Source organism: Falco rusticolus, chromosome 6 (genome assembly GCF_015220075.1).
Source record: "Falco rusticolus isolate bFalRus1 chromosome 6, bFalRus1.pri, whole genome shotgun sequence".
NCBI classification, from domain to species: domain Eukaryota; kingdom Metazoa; phylum Chordata; class Aves; order Falconiformes; family Falconidae; genus Falco; species Falco rusticolus.
In genome coordinates this window covers 26,609,766-26,636,535 of record NC_051192.1, presented here as the reverse complement: position 1 = coordinate 26,636,535, position 26,770 = coordinate 26,609,766, and the positions used below count along the sequence as shown (strand labels likewise).

General features: G+C 41.1%; 1 long non-coding RNA gene across 1 annotated transcript in view; it reads right to left on the bottom strand.

Moving 5' to 3' along the window:
* Positions 1-26,770, bottom strand: part of LOC119149914 — a 61,262-nt gene that overhangs the window by 5,781 nt on the left and 28,711 nt on the right. Inside the window, exon 2 of the long non-coding RNA XR_005104889.1 lies at positions 18,600-18,605. This is a non-coding gene — a long non-coding RNA (uncharacterized LOC119149914). The remainder of the gene's footprint in view (positions 1-18,599; positions 18,606-26,770) is intronic.

Genomic DNA, 26,770 nt, shown 5'->3' with positions numbered 1-26,770 from the left:
TTTTCCCATGTTAACAGATTTGACAAAAATAGTTCTCGAGCCTTTTTGGTGTAGTCCAAGGTGAAAATGTTATTGCCAGATAATTCTTATCTTGTCCTCAGTTTGCTATATGAATCTATACAGAGAAGTTAAACAGGATATGAGAATGAAGATTAATATTAAATACCCATTCAGGTTTTTTTTAAGAAAAAAAATTTTGTTCCATTAGAGTTCTATAATGGTGATATCTGGTAGTTCCTAGCATCCCTTTTCTTTACAATTTCTATTACTTGTGTGGGTTTTTTAAACAAATGTTAACATTCATTTGAAGGCTTTTTATTGTATTAATAAAGACCTTCCAACCTCCCTTGTTTTAGAACAACCTGTGTGTGAAAGAGCACTTTACACAACATTGATCTTTGACTTGCAGCTGTACCACTTACAATAGAAGCAACTCTGAAGGTTTTCCTGGCATGACTTTGAATATCACGTAGTTCCTATCTTGGCTTCTGATATCAGTGTACAGATATTGTTGATTTTTTTTTAATTTATTTTATTTTTGCCACTGTCTTGTTTTTTTCCCTTTTGTACCTGACCTTTAAACTCAGAATTGCCCTGGGCTTTTTAATTGAAGTTGATGTTCTTGCTCAAAATAATTGGGAAGACTTGTTGCTGGTTAGTTCAGAAATTCTCTAAGCCCGAAGCCATGACAGCATACTGCGTTGCAGCATCGTGCCGGGAGATGAAAGCACTGGCACCTAGCTGGAGCTGAGATTAGCAGCAACGTTGGTGAACAACTTTGTGTCAGCTCTGGGCTGTCGATGAGGCACACAGTAAGAGTGCTCACAAACTTTTTCTCTCTTTTTTTAGCCCATACAAACTTTACAACAATATTAATGAAGGATGTAGCTATCTCTGTATCAAATGACATCCTGTGACTCCAGGGGCTGTGTTAACTGTCAAAAAAACCAAAACACAAACCAAACCCCCAAAAAACCAACAAAAAACAGCAGAAGCTTGTATGTTACTTTCTAACTTCTGGACTTCTATCACTTCTCCACAGAAGTATTTTTCTTCTTCTGGGATAACTTAATCCCATACCTGGTCATTTCTTAGGCCTTGGTGTAAGACCAGCTGATATCCCTGTTTGGAAGATGGTGACGGTTGCATCCTACAGCCAGCTGCTTTAACCCCAGGGGGAGGAGACCAGGTGTAAGAGAAAGCAGCTCTCATGTTAAAGAATATTTGTTTGTTCTTGGGACTGGGTTTTTCTTTGTGGATGGCCTCTCACTGGGAAGCAATGATGTATTTTCTTCCAGGAGAAAAAAAAAAGAGCATCTCTAAGACTCAGAATGAAAACCTTTATTGTCTGACTAGGCTGTTAGGCTGTTTCTTGTCTTAAACACTGAGCATTTACATATAGTTTATTTTTGGTGGTAAAATTAATGACCTTTTGCATGTTTTTAGACTCCTCTGTGGACAGGTCCTCCTGCACATTGTCACTATATGCTAATAATGTTTGAAAATGGGCAGGTCTGAATAATAAGGATACAGAGAGGGCGCCCATATACAGTAAGGTTTTTTGTCTGAAAACCAGTAAAAGTGCCCGTTCTGTTGCCTGTCTGCCTTCCTGGGAAGCAACTGAAAACTTCTAAATTTCCTTCTGGCATTTGGCTATAAGATAGCCAATAGAACATGAAATCTCTGGTTGTTATCACCCTGGGCAACATTTGAATTGATGATTTCAGCAAGAGACGTTCTAGGTCCCATTTCCAAATTCATTGATAATGCTTTGTTGGTTTCACCATTCAAGAAGGAATTGAACTATTTAAAGTGAATCCTTTGAATAGCACAGTATCTGAGGTCATTCATGATTTTCAATTAAAGCCTTTAGCCATATACAGGTCTTTTGTTCAAGAATTAAGTTCTCCATGTGTCTTTGAGTGGTCAGTGTTCTTATATTTGTAAGACTTCATACTTTAGACTGATGAGGAGAAATAGTAACTGGATTTTTATTTTATTTTTAATTTTTTAATCTCTTTTCAATCTTACTCAGAAAGACTGAGGCAAACCACCTTTAAAAGAAAGAAAAAATCAAACGCATGTATTTAATGCAACTCCTTCTATTAGTATAATTACTATTGAAAAACTTTGTAAGTCCATCAGTGTACAGAAGCTGGCAAGCTGAAGAGCCAGATTTAACTCTCAGTGTAACAGGCTGTATGCTCTCCAAAAAACATACGTAGTGTTTGCTTCAGTTTCTTTTGACCACTTCTCTAGGAGTTTCCCTTTTGTAGGAAATGTAATGAACCCAGAAGTTTGGCTGAGAAGAGAGCTGCTGAATGATGTGACCTTGTGGAGGAAACATCCCTTACATCTGAAGGTCAAAAATGACCTTGTATGCATTGGGAGAGGTAGAAGATGAGCATTGACCATCTTTCTTGCTTAGGGCAGCATTACTGACATGCTTAAAAACTGCGGAACTCCTTGTCCTAATGTACAAGTGGGCCTGCCAAAAAGGAACAAAAAAGGCTACAGACAAAAAGTGTGCAGGGAAGACTGTGTCCCTCTTCCTCCTCAGTCGTTGCAGGCAGGATGGGGAAAGCATTGGTTTGCAATACTTGATGACTTGACATTAAGGGCAATTTGCTGCTAGTCCTATGAAAGGTTTAAAACCTTTTTTCATTTATAGGCCTTTTTTTTAAAAATTGTTGGCTTGCTCTGGCACCTGTGATTCAGTGACCTCTTTAAGGGTGAGGTGACCTTGTCTCTGCTCTTGCTACATTTTCAGCAAGTCTTAATTTGAACTGTTGTAAGGGTACCTTGTTTGGGTGGTTGTTTTTTTCTGTTTCCTCCCCATGCAAAAGGGTTCATTCTGCTTTATGAAGCTGACTGCGTAGCTGTAGGTGTTAGACAAGTCAGCCAAATTTTGCTTTTGTGGTCAACTCTTCCATGATTTGCCATGTAAGTTTGTGTCTTACAGAAGATAGTTGCCATCCTCTTAGAGCTTACGTGGCACAGCCAGACTGCTGAGAATAATCTGGACCTGAATGTGGATGGTGGGTCAAAAAAGCATTGCTTTGGTTTTACTTCCTTGGGTAGAGCAGGCCTCAGCGTCGGGATATGTCAGCATGGCACCATGCCGAGGTGGACAGAAGAGCTCGTGTGTGAGCGTCAGGACAGCCCCAGCAGCCCAGGAGGAGCATCATGCTGATGTGCCTGCACTGCTTCCAGGAGCATCATGATGTGTTCATAGTTGTTGTGAGTGTATCTGTGCAGCAATGCATGATGCTGTAGAGGCTATGTTTTACTTTTTGACACAAAAAAAGAAGAAACATGAGAGTGATGACCTGAAAGAGTAGATTAATTAGATGAATGTTCATTTTCATGGCACCAAAGACTACTCAAACTAGCTTTTAAAAAATTGCTGCTAAATTTACAACTAATCTTCTATTTATTTATTTATTTATCTATTTATTTATTAATTTTTAACATTATCTGCCCTGCTGAAGAAGAACGATTATGTTCCTTGGGAAGTCCATCCATGACAGCTACCTAATAAAAAGACTTCAACTGTATGCAGCATTTGTTTTCAATCCTCCTCTTTTAAAGAAGGATCTAATCGACATTCAAATTATGTCACCATGAGAGTGGGAGAGTACTTGATGACTGAGACTTTTTCAAAGTAAACTGGTTTAGAGGGCTTGTTGTCTCAAATTTGATTTTGAAGTGTTAATACATTTCTGTGGATTTCTTAGAGCCACTGGACCATTGTTAACATTCTCTTCTAAAAGTGAGATATCACAGATCTTAAGAGAATGCAGGTATGAACAACTCTGCAAGGGTAATAAGGTCTGTGTTTGCCAATAATGCAGTCACCACAAACTGCAATAATAAGAATTTCTTCTGTAATCAGCAATACATTGCCACTGTGAGGTATAATTTCTAGGAAAATATCTTGAAAATGGCAGTCAAACCACATTATGTAGATTTACTTTATGATTGTTGGCATGGGAACTTGCTAAACCTGTGTATATTGACAAGTATGTAGCTTTGGACTCTTTCACATCATGCTTTTAAACTAGGGGGGATAAAAAACAAAACTAGTTTTGCATGAAGGAATGATCACCTACAATTTTGGGGTTTTTTTCCCCCTTCCCCAACCATATTGTAGTAATTTATTTTCTGTAACTGATCTCTCTCTAGAGCTAACACACTCCTTTTCTAAAAGTACTTTTTAATAGTTGTTCTATTCTTCTATTACTAGAAGAACTCTTCTACTTTTTAATGGCCCTTCTAACTTCTCTGAGATGAGCTCTTCTTCCTTTTAAAATTGAAACAGAAGAACCTAGGTTTGAAGGGAACTCTAAATCATCTCCCTGAACAAAATAAAGCTAACCTCAAAGGCAGATCTAACTTCAAAGCTGGGGCCTTGTCCAGTCAGATTTTGAGTATCTCTCAGGATCAATTAACAAACCCAGGTCTCTCTCTCTCCTTTGTATGTCAAGTGCTGCAGCACCTTGGTGGCCATGCACTGGACTCACTCCAGTATGTCAATCTTTCTTTTCCCAGGACTCCCAAAACCAGAGCGAGTACTCCAGATGTGGTCTCACAAATGCTGCATAGAGAGGAATAATTACTTTCCTCCACCTGCCAGCTAATTAAATTGCTTATTTGGTGCCAGATCTTCAGTTGCTGTCAGTTGTCTTCACTTCCCTCAAGCTGGGAAGGTGGAAACTCCCTCTTGCAGGGGAATACTTGCAAACTTCTGTATCACCTCAAAAAGAGCTGGAACAGAGATGGCCCTTGGCTTCAATTACATGAAGCAGATGACCAAACCAGTGTTTACATACACAAGACTGCAAAGATTTCCATTTTCCCTGCAGTGGATTTTTGCACCAGACTTTCACGCTGCATACAGCAATATAACCTGAAGCAGTAAGATTGTATCACAGTGATTATTTTGGTAAAACAGCAAAGAAAATGCATAGTAAACAGCATATGCAAAGAGATGTATTGTGTGTATTCTGTTTGTTTTCCTGGCAGTACTTTAGCTATTAGCTAAGTTACCCACTTTAAAGTTAATGTTTGGTAGCAAATAAGAGGACTGAAATAACAGGTGTGCCACCCGGATGAGCCTCTTGGTAGCTATGGGACAATAACCTGTGCTTAAGATTTTATACCCAGAAGGTGTTTCTTCTCCACTAGATTTCTGGGACTCTTATCATTGTGAGTTGCACTATTATAGGGGACTGAAGTACATGTGACTAGCCATAGTCTGTGCTTTTTAAAGGTTTAATCTTCCTACACTGGTTGATCATTATTTTTCATATTCTTTTTTCAAACACACACAAAATGAGAATTTTATGATTAATGGGTTTAAGTACTTAAGTTAATATTTGCCTGAAAAAAACTCCAGAACAATCGGAATACAAGAGAAACCCACAATCATCACTAAACCTGTGCACGTGGGACTTGTCCTGCAGTTGCTCCAGCTTCGAGGAGCGTGCGGCTCACATCACCTAGCTCAGACGTCCTCACACCCCAGTGTGGGAGAGCTGCTGAAGGCATAAATCTTCTGCACGTATATGCCTGCTTTAATGTGTAATATACTAGTATTTAGCTTAGGAAATTCTGGCTCCTGGAAAGGTGGCAAGAGGGCAAAGTGTCTGGGGTGTGGACTGGATAGTGTCTGCTGCTCAGCTGACTGGTGGCAAGGGTGGTGGCTGGCCTGAGCGGTTGCTGTGCCTCAGGAACCTCCTGGGTATGTGGGTCCAACCAAAGAAGAAAGAATTCTTAAAAGCTCAGTGGGTATATAAGGAAGCATTGGTGGAGAGGTGTGAGCTGGGAAGGTGGGCAAGGGAGAGGAATTGTCAGGCTTTTTCTTGGTTTTCTTTTTCCTGTCAGTATTCGTCCCCACCAGGGAACTTCTTCAAAGCCTTCCTTTGTACTCTGGCTATTGCCACCACAGTTTTAGCTCCTGTGATTTTTCTTTGGGTATTTGGCCACCAGAGGCTCTTTCAGAGGTCCCTCTTTCACCTGTTTTGTTTCCATAACCCTGCTTACAGCACTCCCGTCTTCATGCTTCTTTACACCAGTCGTCTTTGTTACTCACCTTCCTTGCCTTGCCCGCAAATCCTCTCGTCTCCCAACACAAATGAGCTGTTTATCCCTGAGCTAATGAGTGTTCACAAAGCTCTGATCATAATGCTGCAGAACTACTTATGTTCATGGTGATTAAAAAAGAAAAAGATGGATTATTTTTTGCCCTTCCCTAGAGAATTAGTTGTATATTTTCACTCCGTACAGTTGTCGTCGTAGGTTGAGTTGACTGGTGCTTAGAGGTGAGCAAGATGCCCTACCTGGTACAGAAAGGGACCTTGGGTTACACAGCTTGTTCAGGTTACCCAGGCATCATTGTGTAGCAGAAGGATCGTGTGCAAGAGCTATACCAAAGTGGAAGGTTACTATTAAACTGGTCATGTGGAAAAATGTGGAGTTTTGCCTGTTGACATTCACCCCTGGGACGCCTCAGGGACACAAACCGTCCCCAGGTGCTGTTGGCAGTGCCTGAGAACAACTCCAACCATGGCTGCTCAGATGAGGTTGACCACCTTGAGGGGGGTGCATGCTTCTATTTGTTTGCTTTTAATTTAGGAAGAAACTAGGTCACTTGGTGCCGTATGTAAGCTCTCAAAGGGGAAAAGGTGAGAATGTAAAGCATCTTGAATTTTTGTTCCAGTTTTGATATAAGTCATGTGAAAACCTCACCAGCTTTCTGGTGTTTGGTGGCAGCATGAGTAAAATAGTTCCAGTGGGAAGATGAGGGGGATGTATATCAGCTCATACTTAATATTTGCTTAAACTGGTTATGCAAGATAACTTAGGTTATTGTTACCAAACTAGAGAAGTTGCAAAAGGTGTTCTTCTCCAAAAAAAGTGTGTAATGTATATTATATTGGTAGAAACTCCAGGAGATGAGGCAACAGCACTGAGCACAGGAGATCAGTACCTACTCCAGACAATGCCAGCACCTTCAGTCTGCTGCATCCTGTCCCTGACCACTCATTTGAGTAAAACCTGGACGGTGGCAGGACTGGAAGCAAGTGTTACCAACCCCAAATTTTTAAATATTGCAGTGGTTCTGGAGGAGAGGAAGAGGCTGGAATTTGGAGCTGAAGGTGTTACATGAGTTCATCGGGTCACCAAGGTTCAGTGCAGTCTGGTAGGAGCTGCCACAGCAAGTCTCTAAGGTTGTGGTCTTTTTCTCATGGAATAAATGTGTATGTGCTTTTTAACACCTTCTGATTAAATCTAGGATATATAAGTCATGTTGGAGATTGGTTCCACCAGTGGAACTTGGGTATTTTTAATACATGTATTTTGATCGCCCTATCTGGAAGATAGTTGGTAGAGTCGATTTGTGGCTAATATATGCTGGTTTGAAATTGCTGGTACATAGAAGGGTGTAAGAGAATATGATCCTTAAAAATGTTCTGTTTTCTTCTTCTGTTAATGTTGGCAGATGTTTCCAAGCAATACACTGACTTCTTTGTACATCATTTTTAATGCCTCTGGCAAAAAAATATTAAGGAAGCAAAGGCCTCTATAAAAGGAATGGTAAGAGCTGGGGCATTGCTCAGTATGAGGCACTTGAGGCCATCCCACTGTGGTGTTCAGGAGAAGTAAGTAATTTAAAATTACTTTCTCTCCTCTGTTTTGCAACACTTAAAACATCAGTAGTGCTGCCCAAACACACAAGCCCACCAACTCTCTCCCCAGCCAAATCATACCCTCATGAAGATGTGAATGCTTTCCAGGATAGCTGACCTTGGGCTGTTCAGGCACACCCGCTGCCTGTGCACGATATGTGTATGAACCAAAAATGTCAGAAATGGCCCTTTTACATTATAAATGTGAGTCAGATTCCCAGATTTCCCCCCCCATCATCTTGTGAATTTATTTTCTCGCAAGCTGTGGTGGATTACTGCTTGAAAAGCAGCTTCTTAGTTTTTGACCCTAAGCACATAACATACTGACTGCTCTTTCGAGGTGGCTTCTTATTCCCTCTGGTTCTATGTTGTAGGAATTTCTAAGTGTCACTCTTGTCAAGACTTAATTTTTAGTAGCTTAAAAACAATTATCACATTTGCTAAAGAGGCAAAGGAAGGGATACAATGTATTAAAACAAAACAAAAAAGGGGTAAGGAGGGTCTCAAATAGCTTAATCACTAAACCTTAATTTTGCAAATTACCTGAGTATGTGCCATGTGCTTGGATTAGAGGCATAGTACATGCTGTTGCCTGTATATGTAGATAACTGGGTTTGAATAGATTTTTCTTTGGGTTTTGGGTTTTTCTAGGGGAGTCCGATAACACATTAAAGAAGAAATCTGACCCTTTTTTGACTCAAGGGGAGTGAGACCTGGATGACCTTTTACTACTCAGCAGTGGCTAAGCCCTGAAACTCAGCTTAAACCTTCTTGGCAGTTCTTCTTGATTTTTTAAATTTTTTTTTCTTTACCTGATGTTCACAAGAAACTGCTAACCTAATTTTGGTATTCCTGTGAGATCTCACCTATGATGAGTTGCCAAAATTCTCAAAATAAATTTTAAGTTCCTTGTTGGCACCTTTGGATTGGGTTTCTTTGCTTCAGTTTTTTAATACCATTTCATTTTTTCCCTAGGTACAAATTTTCTTTCTTTAGGAACAATATTTATCGAACAAATTAAGCTTAATAATTTGAAGTAGAATTAATTCTTCATGTCTAGATGATGAATACTTGAAGATATGTGCCACTTTTATGGCTTCCTGAAACTATACCTGCATTCTTCTGTCCCTCTTGCTGTAGTGTGAGAGACCACACAATACAGTTGACTGCATATTGCAGAATATTAAAGAGTATAGTAGATTTTTTTTATATGGAAAAGAAATAAATGTTAAAAGCATAGGATTTTGTATATTCTGGATTTCCTGTAGGCATAAGCCTTACACAGTTCATTCACTTGTCCCTCAAACTTGGAGCCTTTTGATCTCTGAGTAAGTTTGAAGGTGGCTGTGAATGATCTTCATGACTGACTGTTTTTTCAGGAGAGGCAGACATACCAAGGAGACATACTTTTAGCCCTCCTGGAGGGATCAAGCTTGGTGCTCATGGATGTCAGGCGGCTGAGTGCTGCCAAACCAAGTCAGCACATTATGTTTTGCTTGACTAGCCGTATCTCTTCCCTCATCACTTTGGGGTGTCAGCAGACATGGAAAAAAAGAGTGGGTGAAAGGGAAGGCTCAAAGATCCAGGACTAGAAAGTAAGGGGGAGAACAAGAAGGCACATCCACAGGAAACAAAGCTTTGTTGGCCCAGTGATTACAACTTGGTATTTAAATTCAGTGACCCTTATTTTAGGAAGTCCAAAATTAGTCGCTCAATACCTGAAGTAGCAATTTTTAAATTTTTTTATTTTCTTTTTTTGTTGTTAAATGCAGAATCTATGTTAATAGACCTATTTATCAGGCTTTTATAGAACAAAAGTAACCCAAGCCGCTTGAACATGCAATGCTTAATAGAGGATTTTAAAACCTGATAGCCAGTTTGCCTTCTAGGCATACCCAGCAATCTCCCAGACTTGCTTTACCACCCAGTCATAGCATTTTGGTGACATGACTTGACTGCATCTGCATCTGAGTAATGTTCCTCCTGAAGTCTGTTGGAAAAATGGTTGACTTGTGTGTAACCAGAAATAATGCCTCACTGTATTTAAATTTGTGTGAGTAATATGCAGAATATGTAAAAGTCATTTTCAATCTCTTTTTTCCTAGGAACAGGGATTTTTAACAGGCTAAAAATGAAGTTTAATTTGTATCTCTTTCATTCTCCGTTCAGGACCTGTGTGCCTGGGTCCTTTAAGGTCTGGCCTGTCTGATTTCAGCGACAATTATGGGAACTACTTGGTATAAGAGAAATTTGGGGCTGAAGAGAGAAGAAAGGGGAGCAGTCAAAACTTTCCATTCTTTTTCTAGGCTGAGACTTCTGTCTCTGCATTTTAATCTAGCAGTTTTGACTAGGGACAGCCCTTTCTTCTGAGAGTGTCAGGCTCTGACTTTTCATATTTGTTCTGCATTTTCAACAGCAGCAAAAGGTACCAGTCAACATGCTGCTTTTTTCTTTATTTCTTCTTCAAGATAAATGCATCCTCTAGAAAAAAAGAAGGAAGGAGGAGTGGGGGGAGAAGAAGAAACCTGTTGCTGCCATTCTTGGTGGCTGAGAAACTTGGTGGGTTTGGGGAGTTCCTGTTAAACATCGGATGACTTGTCAGTTTTGTTAGCCATCTTCTCTTTTCAGTTTTTGTGGGTAAGCATACTGTATTAGTTCTCATTGAGTAGGGCTGGACAGATTGTGCCACTTGGCTTAATTTGATATTTTCTTTTATTAAACTGATACAGTGAAAGGGATTTATCTGCCCGTGTGAGGGTTCTAATAGATATATTCAAGATTTGACAGTGCTTTTAAAATTATTTTTTAATGTGGTTTTTATGTTACTTTTCTGTTTTAATGTGTTACTGGTCTCACCTTGCCCTTCTGCCAGAGGCTGCTGCCCTTGTACACGTGATGAGCTAGCGTTTTTCTGTGCAGAGCTCTGAGTCAGACCCTTATAGTTACACTGAGGCATGGTTTGTGTTGGTTTTACTCTCCTGTTACATACAGGAGCCTGTGAGAGAGCAGAAGGGCTGTGTCTGCCTGTTGCAGGCTGCTCACGCCTGGGGAGCTTGCTCAGACTGGGTTGTTGGCCCTGGTCTTGGTGAAAAGGGTAAAAGGGAGTGTGGGGGTTTGTCCATCTGTCCACACTGCTGTTCCTGGAGTACCTGGGCTGACATTACGAAGGCATCCTGACAGCTGCAGGCTGGCTGAGCTGCAGGCAGTTATGGTGCGGACATCTAACCTCACCACGGAGATGATGACACCCTAAACTCCAGTAGGTTTAGCTGTGCCTGCTCACAACTGGCACAACCCCTTCTTTTCTTCCCAGTCATCTTCACCTGAACTGCTACACAGAAGTGTCTAGAAGGAAATATTGTGTATGTAGTAATTTGGTTTTGTTATCTTCCCTGTGTTATATATTTGTGTGGGCTGCTAATACATGCCCAGAACTGATCATTTCACAGCTACTTCAGAGAGTTAGGAGCTTGCAGTTGCAATAGTCCTGCTGCTTTTGAGAGAGACTTGCCACACTACTGTTAAAGGAGAGTGAAGTGCTTGGAGATGTGTCATTCCTAAAGTATTGCCAATACTTCTATACTAATAACCTAGTGCTTCTGTAAGGGAAATTGGTTTTCCTAAGTACTGGTATGGCAAAGAATAGTCTTTTATTGCTCAGTTACAAACATGTGCCCGCAGCTTTCTGGTTGCTATTAGTGTGTGTACATCAGCAATGTTCTGTAATGGGTGCTAAGTGGGAGGAGTGCCTGCCCATAATCTCTACCAAGTATCTCACTTGGCTTTTTGCAGTGCCTGTATCCAGTACTGCCATAACATGTATGCATTTAAATCAGCATTGACTCAGGCTAGGCCTTAAACCACAAAGCACACGGGCATGTTGAAATAAGGGCGGGCGAGCGCAAGGTGAGGTTTTATGAATCTGCTTTTCTGAGAATGGTTCCAGAGGGTGGCACAAAGTTGTGCGCCGTAGAAACTTAGGATGAGGAGGGATCTCAAATCACTCCTGCCTTAATGGTATAAGTTGAGACATGGTGAGCACAGGTTATTACTGAATCTCAGAGAGTTCAAGGGAAGAGCATCTCCAACATACCTAGCTGCTCTCTTCTACGCTTCAGTCATTGGAGAGCTTCTTCTATCCGGCTGACATCAGTATTCATACGCATCTCTATTATCTTCAGCGTATGTTAAGAAACAGAAGACTGAAAGGGCACAGGCCCTGAAAGCCTGTGTGTAATTCCTGCCTGCATTACTTCTGCTAGTAAACTACAGTCACTTTGAGCAAAACTTGGCTCTTTGTAAAAGCCTTCTCCATCTTTCAAGGCTGCTCAGGTACTCCGTTCCCATTCTCTCTCCTTTTTAATTGACTTGACTGATTTCTCTAGCCTCTCTGCATAGGCCACAGCAGGGAAAAGACTTTCAAGCAGGTTGAGGAAGAAGTGGATTCCAGAGTCTGGTTTGTCTGATCTAGAGGTAATTGAAATGAGGACTTGAGTTCTTCCCTTCTGGTCATAGCAACAACCCATGAAATCTGTTGGTAAATGAAGTGCTGTGTACCTCCCTGCCCTCCCTCTCAGTTCTGGTTAGCACAGAGGTAGAAGCAGCAGCAGCGTGAAGTTTCCAGTTTCTCCCTGAGCTTAAAAAGGAGAGGCTGTGCATCAGCCTGCTGATTAATCATGGGCACTCATGTGATGAAAATTTCTCAGGGGATGGGAAAGGTTAGTTTGCTTTTAACAATCTTAAAATAGCCTCATTTCAAAGAACGTTTCCATGATTACTTTTTTTCCTTAAGTCAAGGATGCGTAAGTGCTTGCAGCGTTAGTGTGTGTGTATTATACTCTGCGTTTTAATTGCATGGTGTTATCCTGGGCTTTTCAGCTGAGAAGATCTCCATGTCCTTCAGTATACCCATGAGCAGACAGAGACAGTAATGGGAGAGATTGGCTTCTGCCAAATCACAGCTTCATCTGTCACAGGAGCTGGGAGGTGCCACATGAAGGAGGTGGGGATGTTTGTAGGAAGGAAAAAGCAAGGATCTGCTAGGCACCTGGGAAAGAAAATCCACTTAAGCACATGCCATTACAACAAATGACTTACTTTGCTGTGTAGCTGCGCTGATAGACTGTGGGGTGACTGGAGAAGTGTCAAGTGCGTGCAACTGCAAAGGAAGTCAATGGACTCATTGCTGTGAGTGTACTGCATAGTCAGGCCTGGGTTGTCTCAAACTGGGCACCTAAATAAAGACCACTTTTGAATTTATCTTCTCTTTGTGATAAAGTGCCAATAATACTCCTGGTGTCTTAAGACACTATAAAAAATGCATGTTTTGTGAGGGAAAGCTCAGGCGCTGAGCAGTGCGGGGACCCATGAGTGAACTGGTTGTGTCTTCAGAGCAGGCTAGGAAGGGTACTCTGTGAAATGACTGTGAATGTCAAAAAGAAAAAAAAAAGTATTAAATGACTACATTGAATAAGCACCAGCCATTTTAGGCACTGAAGGAGACCATGCTCTTAAGGAAAACATTCTGTATGATCATATAATTAAGAACTTCATCACAGTGAAGTCACAGGCAGGTTGGGGGTGGGCAGGTGGCACAACCAGTAACAGCTCTGGAAAGTCTAGTGTTTGTGTGCTTAACCTTAATATTTTTGTCATGCAAATATGTGTAATTGATCTTCAAATATGAATCTGCAGTGGGATGAGGGGGAGTGGAAGCTAAGGAGTGAAGCTTTATATTGTTCAGGTTTTGAAGCAGCACACTCGATAACTGGAGAGGTCTCGCCGTGAACTGGTGTTGCAAGTCAGCACATGTGAACCACACTAATTTGCTGTTGCCTGCAGTGCTTGTGGCAAAGATGACAAACCAGCCTTTGTGTGAGTGAGAAACAAGAAAGATACAAATGCAGAACGGAAATTCAGTGCTGTTGGGACTGTAGGCGTTTGCAGGCTCCTCATCTCTGTTCCTGTGGGTGGGACAGTGTTGTACGTGGTGGTGGAGGGGAACGGTCTGAGCCACGGGTCGGCTTTGAGGCACCCGAGTGGATTAGAGACAGTGTGTTTTATAAAGTGTGAGGAAACCTGGCACCCTGGAGGATCTTACAACCCGGACTTCTGTTGTTCTAACTATCTGACTCATACTGTGTGGTTTTGGGTGACTTTTTCTTCTTTTAAGCAGTAATAGGAGTCTGGTCTGTGCCATGCTAAGAGCTCTTCAGGTCTTGAAGAATGTGAATCAGCTCTCTGTGCATATATATTAAACCTTAGAATGTGAAGCAGCTCTTTATAGATATATATTAAACTTTACTGTCCTTTACAGGTAACACAAAGCAGAGTCAGAATATAAACAAGTGATCCCGTGTCTGTCAGCACTGTTACTCTGTTTTATTTTAAACCTAATTATACTTGAAATGTGTAGGGGATATTGAGAACTTGACTTTTGGCACTTACCAGCACAATCTTAATTAACCATCACCACCCCTTTTCATGCGTTGCTGTGAAGCGTTCCAGTCCTATGGTTTCACTTCCCTCGTCTCATTTGACAGTTAATACTCTCAGGTTAATTTTTCTTAACTTTGTAACCTAGTCTATCTTATGTTTACAAATAAGTGGTAAAACACTTCTCAAAACTGTTTGGAGGTCACCCCTGCATGCCAAAGCACAAACTCATCAAGTCATTGTCGTCCTTTTCTGACTCAGCAAGAGACTTCAGGGAAATATATAAATCTCCGGAGTGCTTGCAATGGGTGTGATAAGATATTATGAAATGCACTTGTGCTGGTAAGTGAGATTATAGGATGCACAGAACACATGCAAGGAAGAAACTACGTATGACTTTTACTTGCTAAATGAGATGTTTGTAAATGAACCCTTTGTTACATGTGAACTGAAATTTCCTCATCATATGTACTGACAGAGTGCAAGGAAATATAAGGCATAAAGGCAGCACCTGAGCAACTGGTAATGAGGCAGTCAGAAAAATTTTGTATATATGAATAGGAAGGAAAGCTAAGTTCTTTGTGGTTTTTGAAAAATTATGGTTTTCAGTGTCAAAATGGCTTTTTAAATTGAATGTGACAGGCTTATTTTATTATCAGATAGATATTGTATCACTTATATTAATAATATAAAAATAACAATATATATAACAATAAATATTATCAGACAGAGTTCTGAAAAGTTATTAATTATGTTCCTTTTTTTTGTTGTTGTTTTATTTTGTTTTGTTACTACCACCTCGGCTTTTAGAGGAAATGAGGAGAATTTGTTAGAGGAGGTTATGGGAGAGAAGGAGAAAAGATCTTGTTTGGCAATTGACATTTGTTTGAAGTAAAAATATTTTTAAAACCACAAAATAGCATTTTATTCATATAATCCCTGATATGCTTACATAAGCTGCTTGTGAGTTATAATAAAAAAAGGAGGGGGAAAAATCCTGAAAAGCCCTTGGTCAGAAGTATTTGGACACCTGATGAAACACTTTAAGGTGTCTAAAGAAAATTAAAAAAAAAACACAAACCCCAATCATTTCCTGTGCCCATTAACATTATTGTATTAATAAAAGCTGGTTCAGTGCCCATACTCATACTGCATGTCCCCAACATGATGTTGATGACATTTTGAGCGAGGTGGGTAAACATTGATACTGTGCTCTGAGAAAAGGTTACATAAAAGCCTTTTGATGGAAATAGGATTCGCAATTTTGGTTTTGCTTCTTTAAACAGAAAAAAACAGGTCAGGTGTGTCTGTGAGAGGTTTTCTTCTTTGCGCTTAATGGAGCTAAGTAAACAAGGTCATAAGTGCTATATGTGTATCAAAGAGGTTTTGTATCATTGTTTCTAGACTTAAGTATATGTGTATTTATTTTAGAATATGCTCATATTCTTTAACATAGAAATAGTAAGAGGGTCTGCAAAACGTGATGCTGCTTGTGGTTGTAGCTTTAAGAAAAATCCATCTGTATTTCAGGACACAGGCGGCCAAGAGCGTACACTGAACTTACTGAATTGGAAGTGCCATATCCTGTGACTGGTTTCCTGTGGTCTCCAGAGGACAGTGGTCTTTTCCATTGTCATTTTGTCTGTCAATGTAAAATAGAGATTATCTGCAGTCTGCCATTTCCTCTTCTCCCTCCCTGTTTCTTTCTGGGGAGAGGGGGAAAGAAATTATCCCTCTGGCTCATGCAGATGTTAGCGCTGCAGGGAGCTTCTCTCACTCCAGCTGCAGGAAGCATTTCCCAAATGGACTGTACGGCCCTTTGGTCTTAATTCTGTCTTTTTGCTTGTTTTTATTTAAGCTTGTTAGTGTGCTGGTTTTGTGCTGACACATTTACTTCCCTGCAATAGTGTATGTTTGTGGAGAAATAGTCGTTTCGTGATTCATTTTGGAGGCACTCATCTGTTAAAACAGCATGTGAAGGAAAAAATATTCAATTAAAAAAATATATGAAATGCAGCTCTAGTCCACTTGCCTCAGAGTCCAGGAGAGATGCCTTTAAGCAAGATTACAATAGTACACATTGTATTACTATGTGACCAAAGCATCTGTGCCACAAAAACACTGTGGAAGGGCAATAGATGCCCATGGTGTTGAGGGTTTTGCTTCCTTAATAATCGAAATTGTCTGCCATCTGTTATTTTATTAAGACTGCTTTCATGCTACCTGTGGAGCTCAATGAAGCCCAGTTTCAGTCTTGTTGTGTCTCAATGAAAATCCTCCTTGCAAAACACTGATGGAGCCTGCTAGGAGAAAATGCCACATCTACATGATTTCCAAACACTTTTAAGGATTTAAAGGAGATATTTCAATTTACCTGTATCTTCTTGCCCTCTCCCTCAGCAGTCCACTTTCTGTGACACCAATGTCCTGTTTCCAGTCTCAAAAATTGCACCAACCTGGGCAAGTTGAAGTATCTGTCAGCTGCTCAGCTGGAGATGGCAGGGAGCAAACCGGAGTGAAAAGTCTTTTGAGTTTGTCTTCAGGGAAAAAGTGGTTAGTGGAACAATCTGGGGAGATGTTGCTTGTCCTGTTCAGTCTTTGAAGAAAAAGTACTATTTATCCACAAAGGGAGACATCTTAACACGAACCACAAGCCCAGCTAAAGTAACCAGTGTTTGCAGGTTTTTGTTCCACTTAATTTTTCCTGTGCTTACTTGCAAGAAAATTGCATTGTAGTACTATATCTCCTGATCTTTAGAGCTCACAGAAAGCTGTAAAGTGCAAGGCTTCATACTTGCTAATGAAAAGGACAGTAAAGGAATTGTGAACCCTCCTGTGAACATGCTCAAGTCAGGAAATAGGCAGTGAGGAGGAAGGCGCAGGTTCTTGCAAACTAATGTTTAAGTGGATTGGTATTGTAGACTTTGCAAGGAGTGAAGAAATGAAGACTCACTGACAAAGACTTAGTAGAAATGACGTGTTTTCAGTATTTCCTTTTCTGTGCTGCTTTCCTGCCACCCTCAGTGGAGGCTGTTTATTTGTTTGGGAACAAACCCTGTTTCTTGTACTTGAGGTGGACTGGTCCTGTCTGGGAGATCATAGCTTCATCCAGCCTTCTTTTTGAAAGAGAGCAGCACTCCAGAGTTATACTTTCCTAAAGTAAAGGAGAAAGAGCAGCAGTATCCAGGTGGGCTTTCTTCCCAGCTTCAGTGTGTGTTACAGGGAGCTGGGGGGAAAAGAGCTGCCTGAAAGTGCTCTTAAGCAGAGTGTGCAGGCAGCAGATCACAAGCAAGCCTGGGAGTTTAAGTGGGCATCTGTCAGACTGTGGGTAAGGTGAGGAAAAGTATATGGGTGTGGGTTTTGGTGGTTGGGTTTTTTTGTTTGTTTGTTTAATAAAGGTTGAGAAAAGGTTCTAGGGAGGAGTTGGTGGAGACATAAAATACAGCCAGGACAGGAAAAAGTCTACAGAAGGCAGAAATGCTGAAGCTAAAGCAAAAAGCATAGCTTTGAACTATGCAACAACCCTGTAAAGTACTGTGTAATACAGATGAGAGTGGGCTGAAGCAAAGAAGTCAAAAGAAGTTTTTTACAAAACCACCATAGATGCTGTATGTTCATTGACCAGAAAGCTGCTCGATTGTGTTATTAAATGCAGTAATACACATTTTGGTATTTCAAAATGTGCCTGCTTGGCATGTGGCAGGGCAGAGCTTTTATGTTTAAACTGGGTTGACCTTAAAGAGTGGGACAATGGTTTTTTGCATTGTCTATCCCAGTCTAAGCATGAGGCTAGTGAGAGAGGTGAAGATGCTGAAATGCAGAAATGCTGAACCAAGCTGAGGATGCAGCAGCTCAGAACAACAGGCATGGAGATGACTGCAGGCAGAAGGAGAATACGAGCCCTTGGAGCAGGACTGACCTGGGGAGAGGGAAGTGGGAGGGAGGTTAACGTCTTGTTCAAGTTGTAAATCTGTTTGACAACTTATTCCTACACATACCTTGGCTTTATCGCACACGTATGTTTGCAGTGTGAATACTTGCAAGTACATTGACAAATACACTTGATGGAGGGCTAGGAGAGTTGGCAGCAGAAGTTTCAACTGGTGGGAGAAAATATGAGAAATTTTATTTGGGAGATGCAAATTGAATGTGGTACAGAGAGCAAAAGTTGCTGTACAAAGGATTTTACTGGGGTCTGCCTGGAAGAGTAAAAGGAAAAAAAAAAAAAGAACAAAAGAGAACATTAAAAAAAACATTTAAAAAAAAAGAAAAAAAGTGTTTTGGTGAAGTGTGAGGGAAGAGATTTAGGCAGTGAAAGAATATCTGAGTTCAAGCCTAGAAGTCAGATGAGACTTGCTCAAGCTGTTGTAGTGGTTTTTCAAGACAAGTTATGGGAGAGAGATGATGACAGGCAGGTGTAGTGCTGCTGGCTGGAGAGAGATGTGGGGGTTCTCACTGTGGGGAGCAGGAGACAGCCTCCTTTCTCCTGCTGTCTGCAAGACAGCAGCTCTTCAGGGAATGGGAGAAACCCAGGACTTCTGGGGCTGCGGCTTCTTGGGGCAGGGAATCTGATGAAGCTAACAGGGGATGCACTTTAAGTCTCAGTTTCACAAACCAATGCATAAGCTGTCTTTGAAGAGGCAGACACCGCTGCAGAAGGCAGTCATCTCCCCTGTCCATCTGAAGCAGAGAGGAGGCTTTGGCTTCCAAGGAAATTTTGCCAGCCGCAGTGATGGTGGAGTTGTTGTGTGTTTCCCTCTGTGAAAGGGATGAAGTTATGTGAAGGTGAAGAGCAAGTTATGCTGTGCTGAACCAGAACTGCCAGCCAGGTGCCATGGTGATTTACATAGGAGTTACTCAGGTTAAGACGAGATGGCAACCTCTCTGTCTGCTGGTCCGTGTGTACACATGGTAAAATGTCAGAACACTTCTGTGTATTTTTAACTAGCTTGGAGTGGGGGATGTACTGGCTTAGGACTCCTGTGTTTGTTCTCAATTGCTTCATGTGGTTTTTTTTTGCCTTTCTTGGATTAACATCTGGAGGGAGTGGTTTTTTTGCATTTTAGGTTTGGGTTTTGTTTTTTTTTAAAGGCTGTGGTCTGCAGCAGAGGGGAGGAGGCAGTGAATAGTGGGACGGAATGGGAGACAACTGGAGATGCATTTAGCCATACAAACACCCATCTGCCCGTCTCCTTTAGGAAAGCAAGCATAATGGCAGTAAAAGACACTTTCCTTTAATCCGTTTCTCTACGCCTTTATCTCAAGATAAACTGCAATTCAAAGTGCCAAATAAAGGAGTTGCATAAAGGGCAGCTATTGCCATACCCTGGACCATGGTGTGCAGCGCAATAGGAAACTCCAGCGAACCTGGAAATCGTAGTGAAGAAATAGGACAAATGTTCAAAAATGCTCTTAATTAACTTGCATTATCAGTAACTGCACTGAGTTGGTTTCTCATTTAAATTTTCAATCCAGAGCTCATTCTGACTGGAGTATTTCATCATTACTGCTGCAATTTAGCCTTTGCAATTGGGACACTTCAAAAATGATGGGCTTCCCTATCTAAGAAAAAGCTGCACCAAGTTCTGACTTTGAAAGCTTAAAACTCATTCTGATATAAATGAGAAAAGTGTAGCTTTGCCATCAACCTTACTTTTTTTGAGAAAGTTAGGAGGTTTTCATATTTATTTAGATAGTGATGTTTTAAAATTTGCATACAGTTCTTTGAAATTCCACCTTTTGTTGCTGCAAATGTCATTTTTAGTTCGAAATGAAAAATGATAAATACTTTTCCAGAAGTCTGGAGCTCAAGGATTAATGTGGTTGAACTAGTTAAATGTTAAATCTATTCAAAGTAAAACTGCATGAAGACTGCAAATGTTCTTGCATGCAAGTAAATCCTTTTTATATTGAGTCTGGTTTGCTAAAGATGTAACTGCTCTGCCAGCTTGTTCTGTACAGATAAGTTATGTATGCTATAGGCACTCTATCTTAGGGTGCTATATTTGTTGTCCCCATTAATGCTAAGCTGAGATTGCAGTTTAATTCTCTTTGTGTTGAAATGGGAATCAGCCTTTTTTAATGGAAGTGAAGATGATGTAGAACACAGTATATTTTATACATAGGCTTCATATCCTTGATGGGTAGAAACAAAAGTTTCTAAAGTAAATTACATGGACCACAATATTTCTCTCGTCGCCTTCAAGTACATATCTCTTCAGACTTCATCTGATAAGAGTCCTCACTCAGTGGGCTTTAGTTGAACTTGGTTACATCTGTGAGATGGAAGTATGGCACATCCCAACACCATCTCCTTGTACTAGTAAGTGCTGTTGAAACTTATCAAATGACTGAGAAGTCTTAATTCTGTCCCTTGATTTAGCAGACTGGCTATCCATGCCCTTGGATCTAGTTTTAAATGGGAAGGTTTTGCAAAACGGTGGTCAGGATGATGTTTTTATTTCACCTGACTTATATGTATCGGAGCATAAAACACAGCAGAAGAGCTGCCTTGGTATTCTGAGTTCAAGTACTCACAAGTTGGAAAGTGAAAAGCATTTACGCTGGGACAAGTTTCAATGTCCTGTGCTCTCCGAATAAAGGGTTTCTTTTTTTCACCCAGCTACATTCTTGGAAGTGACTGGGTTGTTTTGGCCACAGCTCCTCAGAAAACTCAGCCTAAACTCGGGGCATACAACTTCAAAACAAAAGGTCTTCAGAGTCGGAAAGGTTTCCTAAGCAATGAAAAGCAATGTGTTGGGAAGCTACAGGTGCTCCCAAATGTCAGTTGCTGATTTTTTTCATTTAGATTTGGGATTTTAAATTTGCATGTCAGAATTCTGTTTGGGCCGTTTCTTCCTTTTCTGTCAGTACCATCACACAGACTTTATATTTTTTCCTCCTCCATATTAAACAAAGCCAGAGCTGCTACACCTGGGTCATACCTGTGGCACAACAAATCCAGTAGCTAGTCTCTGACTTAACCAGATTGTGGTCCTTTGGGAAAGGTTTTTAATACCACAGGAGACAGAGAGGAGACAGCATCTTCTCTTACGTCCTTTGTAATTAGACTCTAATAAAACCTTACACGTGGTGTTTAATAGCCCTTCTAACACCACTACCAGCAATACAGCAAAGCTAGGTGCTGTTCTGTGTATAACGGAGTACACAGAAATTGACCTAGGTTCCTCCTGGCCCGCTGATTTCTCATGATGGTGACTTCAGCAGGCTATTGGCTTATAGGAAGATTTATACCTTCTACTGTGGCTTAATTTCTGTAATGCCTCTTTTTCCTGAGTTTGAACCCCTTAAGGCGCTGCGATATCCAGAGATGAGACAAGTCATGTCCCACCTTCACTTCAGTAGCAACTAACCTGCCCGGATGCTTCTGCAGCTGCCAGATGTTGTCAAGCACCATCTTTTCACATGGGCTTTTCTGAAGGGGATGCTAATCTGGGCCTCAGTGTTTCTTCAGGTCCTGAAGTAATTCTTCCAAAAAACCATGGGGAATAGATGCAGTTAATGAAGTCTCTGATTGCAGAGGGAACTAAAGATGTAAATGTAGCATTAGTTTTTCAGAGTGGGGACTTGAGGGTAATCTAAAGGCTTAAGATAAGAGGATGTATATATACGCGCACGCATATGTGAAATCAGAAAAAGAGAACTGATGTAATTTGGGGCTGTTTCTAATTGCTTCTGCCATGTGATATTGAAAAGAGAATGACTTCTCCCACTCCTGGCTGCAAGATCACTAAACTGCAGCCCAGTCATTTATAAATGGAAACTTCTGCAATATTCTTTGTTTTCCTGACTAGTTCTGAGTACTATGAGAGCTGTGCAATTACTGTGATTGAATCAAACAGAAAACCCATCCAAAAAGCAAGCAGGGTGTTTCCAAAAATGATCCTGGTTGGGGTATAATAAGTTTTAAATCTGTGTTGTTATATATAAAATCTGAGGCCAAAAACTTGGTAAAAACTTCAAAAACCTTGTTTCTGCTTCAAAGAGAAGATTTATTTAGCTTTCAAGTAATCACAAGGCAAACATGGCTGTGGTCTGTAATTTTTATGGATGTAGTTACAAAGTATTTTTGGAGGTTTGAGAGCTGTTGATAAAATGACAGACTACTTGTGCTTCGTGAGCATTTCCCTCACTCTGGAAACTAAATGCTCTAGACAGTAGCAGTGATAAGTTATGCATTTTGTCCATAAATAATATATGTTTCTGTTAATATATTTAATCATTAGTATGGTATCTGTGCAGGAATTATGCCATCTCCAGCCTAACATTACCCTTGTTGCTTTCTGTTTGTGAGTAAAGTGCTTAAGAAGTAACTCTGCTTTGGGGGGGAGAAGACTTGGGGGTGATGACTGTCATCTGTCATACTTCTGTGCGCTCCTTTTTGGGATGTACAGGCAATTCATGTAAGAAGTGTTTTTGTCTTGTGGGCATGGCATGGGGTGAAGGGGACTGTTTATGGGTTTCCCTTTCAGCGTTGTGTTGTCTGAAGTGCCATTGCCCAGCTGCAGCTTGCTGGGACCTGGGTAGCAGGGAGCGTTCAGAGGTCCTGGAGTCCTCTTTTTGGGGTCCTCTTTGAGGAGTGCTAGTGTATTGGAGAAGCAACCTCGGCCTTACCCGGTGCATATATTATTAAGAGAGTTCATAAAGGCACCGCAGGAGAGCTACAACAGGCTGTGTGACACTTGATTTCCATGCCTAATTTTTCCAGTGACTGTCCCCCCACCCTTCTGGGTGTCCCAGGTTGAGGGCACTTGCTAACCACCTGCTGTGATGGTTAAAGCAGCAATGTGCAGGGAGGGTGAGATCTCTCCATCAGAGCCCTCTTTGACTCCTGCACACAGGCTACAGGCAGTTTTAGACTTCCAGGAAGTCAGGGCAGCACCTCCTACAGTGAAGAAATCTGCTTTCCCTTCCTTTTTTATTTGATTGAGTTTGCTGCTGATGACTTTTTGTTTGGTAGCGTTTTCCCTTATGTAACTGGGGAAGCTTCTGAATAGCCACAATAGTGGTTGTAAACTTAATCCTGTCAAATATAAATCTACTTCCAGCAAAACCACAAAAGTTGTTTTAATGTTAATCAGATGTTATCCCTGCCGCAATTTTTATAAAGAATAGGAGGACTTTAAATTCTGGGAGGGTGTAACAAATTGTAAGAAAACGTAGGAAATTTGTAATGAAATAGATAAACTTTGGTCATGTTGTTTTCTTAGAATAAAAGAGCTCTGGGGTTATTCCATCAAATTAGCCTTGTAGGTAAGATAAACATAACATGGAAAAAGGTACACCTTTTAACAGACTTGAATGTGCATGCATTGAGACTCGTGTTGCTTCTGTCACGTTTTTCTTTCTTCCATACTTCCTTTGTTGTATCTTGCCTTTAATTATTTTTTAAATCCCATGATGCAGCTGCATCTGTACTGTATCTCATAGGGTAGAGATACAGTGATGTCTTGGAGCTCTCTGAAGTGCTACAGAATAAGCTCTAAGAAGTAGGAATGAGAGAATATCAGCTTCAGCTGAGATTCCTTTCATCAGGATACTCAGTGTTGCAGCCATCACATAAATGGCAAAATCAGGTCAAAATTGCCAGACTTCCACTTTCTGGAAGAAAATTTTGTGTAAGCCTACTGCTTCAAACTTTTGAAACAGAAGACTTTATAAACAAGTATCATTATGGTTTCTAATACAGAAAACAATATGATAATAACTGTGTTGCCTCAGACAGCTTATTTCAGAATTTTTCTTCACTCGATTTTGTAGTATTTGTGGTGCCTGAATAATGTGTGTGTGTTCTGACACTTCAGTTTCTAATTGTTAGTAAGATTCTTGGGTCTGTCTTCATCTTTGGATCATAGTGTGATATTTCAGTTTGAGTACTGTAACATTAATGCACCCTAAATCACCAGGAACTTCTGCACTTAGAAGATACATTTCATCAGTTCATCAGCCTCGGTACTTGTAAAAGAAGATACAATGCAAATTGAAGTATGTCTCTGCTGTCATTCTTACACACTGCTCCATTCCTCAGAGGTGCAGCCTGGCAGGCTGGAAGATGGTGATGCTGAGGGCTGTCGTGATAAGCAGTGGTTGCAAAAGCTGCTCTGTGAAAACAAAACACATGCATAGGTCAACCTGTCATTAGGAAAGGGGGAAGATGTGTAAAATCACAGTCAGAAAAGCACAGAGCAAAACTGGCAGGTGTTCCTCAGGAATGGATCAGTCTCCAGCCATTTCTTCAGGCTGTGAGCTTAGGTCTCTGGGCTTGTTCCCAAAGGGGATCCCCAGCAAACGGATGGGTAGGGTGGGTGCAGCTCACAAGCCTTTAACCATTCTGCTTTGTGCCTTTTTTTTTTTTTCGGCAGGGAGGGACACAGGGGTGGGGGGTTGAGCTACCACCTGTAGCTGTGTTCAGTTTTGGGCCCCTCAGTACAAGAAAGACATTCAGGTGCTGGAGCGTGTCCAGAGAAGGGCAATGAAGCTGGTGCAGGGTCTGGAGCACAAGTCGTATGAGGAGCAGCTGAGGGAACTGGGGTTGTTTGGCCTGGAGGAGGCTGAAGGGGGACCTTATCACTCTCTACAGCTACCTGAAAGGAGGCTGTAGGCAGGTGGGGGTCTGTTTCTTCTCCCAGATAACAAGTGATAGGGTAAGAGGAAACAGCCTCAAGTTGCACCTTGAGGTTTAGATTGGATATTAGAAAAAAAATCTTCACCGAAAGGGTTGTCAAGCACTGGAACAGGCTGCCCAGGGATGTGGTGGAATCACCATCCCTGGAGGTGTTTAAAGAATATGTAGATGTGGCACCTGGGGACATGGTTTAGTGGTGGACTCAGCAGTGCTAGGTTAAAAGTTGGACTTGATGATCTTAAAGGTCTTTTCCAACCTGAATGATTCTGATTCTAGCAATGTGCTTGCTAATGCACTCCTTGGTGCTGTCAGACTCTTGCCTTGGGCTAGCTCTTTGATTTCTACCCTGTTAAAATGAGGTGAGTGGTTATAGCTTGGCTCAGTTGGTGCTGAGGCGTGTGTCCAGAAGCACAGAAGAGGCTCCTTCTCTTCCTCATCCTCTGCAGAGGATGTGACAAGCTGGAGGGAGGGGAAAGCGTGTGGTCCTCTGGCGTGACACCTCTGGATAAACCTAAGGCAGCCACATGAAAACCAACGGGTGAATAATCTCCCGCCACCTCTCTTCTGTTCATAGCCTTAATTCCCTTAACTCTTGGAAAGCTAACTGGGCAGAGGAGACAAAATTTGTGGTTAAATCGAGTAGTGAGCCTGTGTTGATATCTCAGTGTGGAAAGGAAGCTCACTCCACCCTGCATGAGGTGCTGGTGGAGCTCGCAGCAGCAGCAGCAGGGTGGATTCGGAAATTCACCTCTGTAGTTGTGAAGGAAAATGCTAGTGTAGCGCTGATGGCTGGTTTGTAAAATGAGACAAGAGATCTGGTTGTCTAGCGTGGTGCCTGACATTGGAGAAAGTGCTCCTCCTCCCTGCCCCCCAGGTTTTTTTGTAATTTTTTGTTTATCATCCTGGTCTCATCAGTCTGTATTTTTTTTTGATTCCTCAGGACTCTCAAGTGCTGGGAAATGAAACGAAGAGTTTAATTCCAGCAAGTGTTTGCCTCTTTGACAGAATTGGCTCCTTTTATCTAGTGGTTCACATTAGGACATTGGGCAGCGAGACGGGAAGCTTGGCTTCCAGTCTTCCTCCCAGTCAGCATCTCTGTGTCAGCGTCAACTTCTTCCACCCCTTCTCCAGTGATTTTATTCAGACCAAACTTGTGTGGCTTTGATAGAAGGGAAACAGTGTTTTTCACCCAACTCAAGTATTTGCTGAAGGTCTCTGCTTCCACTGCATGTGTCACTGGCAGATGTTAAGAAAGCTGGAATCATCTTGGCTACTGAAACAATTCAGTAGTTTATTGTGTGTGCTTTTTAAGTAGCACTAATCAGAGCCAGATTTGGTGAAATTAAATTTAAATTCTGTTTACTTCTTCACCAGTCAATGGATATAACTTCTGGGGGCTTGAAGAGATTTCATTGCACAAGCCAGGAGGGTTTCTCTGAATTTGACCTCAAGTAGTTTGCTGTTTTGGGTGGCTTTTCTAGTCTCTATGCCTGGAAATGCAACCCTGATCTTCTGCAGCTTAAGCTGAGCCTCACAGGCTACACATACGTGAAATGCCACAACTTCAGAGACATTTTCTTTGCCAAAATGACTGCTAGGTTGCCCCATTTTTGTGTGGCATGAACATCTCTTAAGTTTTTCAAGTACAAAACGTGTTGCATATAGCAGTTTCTTACTGGATGGATTTGATTTGTTTCTTTTTGGGGGAGAGCTGCACTGGAGATTACCTTTATGTTGTTGACATGTAAGTTTAAATTTGGCAATATGTTTATTAATGCTTCCAGCTGGTTTTCTATGTTATTCAAGAAATTGACACTTCAGGTGCTTTTATAGCCTTTGGGATTTATTTATTTTTTTTAGTTTAAAAATCTTCTGTATGAGTGAGTCTAAAACCTTATTTTTAACTTTTAAAGCACTTTTAAATGGTTGGTTTGTGAATCTTGAGTTCTAATGAGTCAATATAATTTTATTTTCAAATTTGACCAGCGAGGTGAAGAGC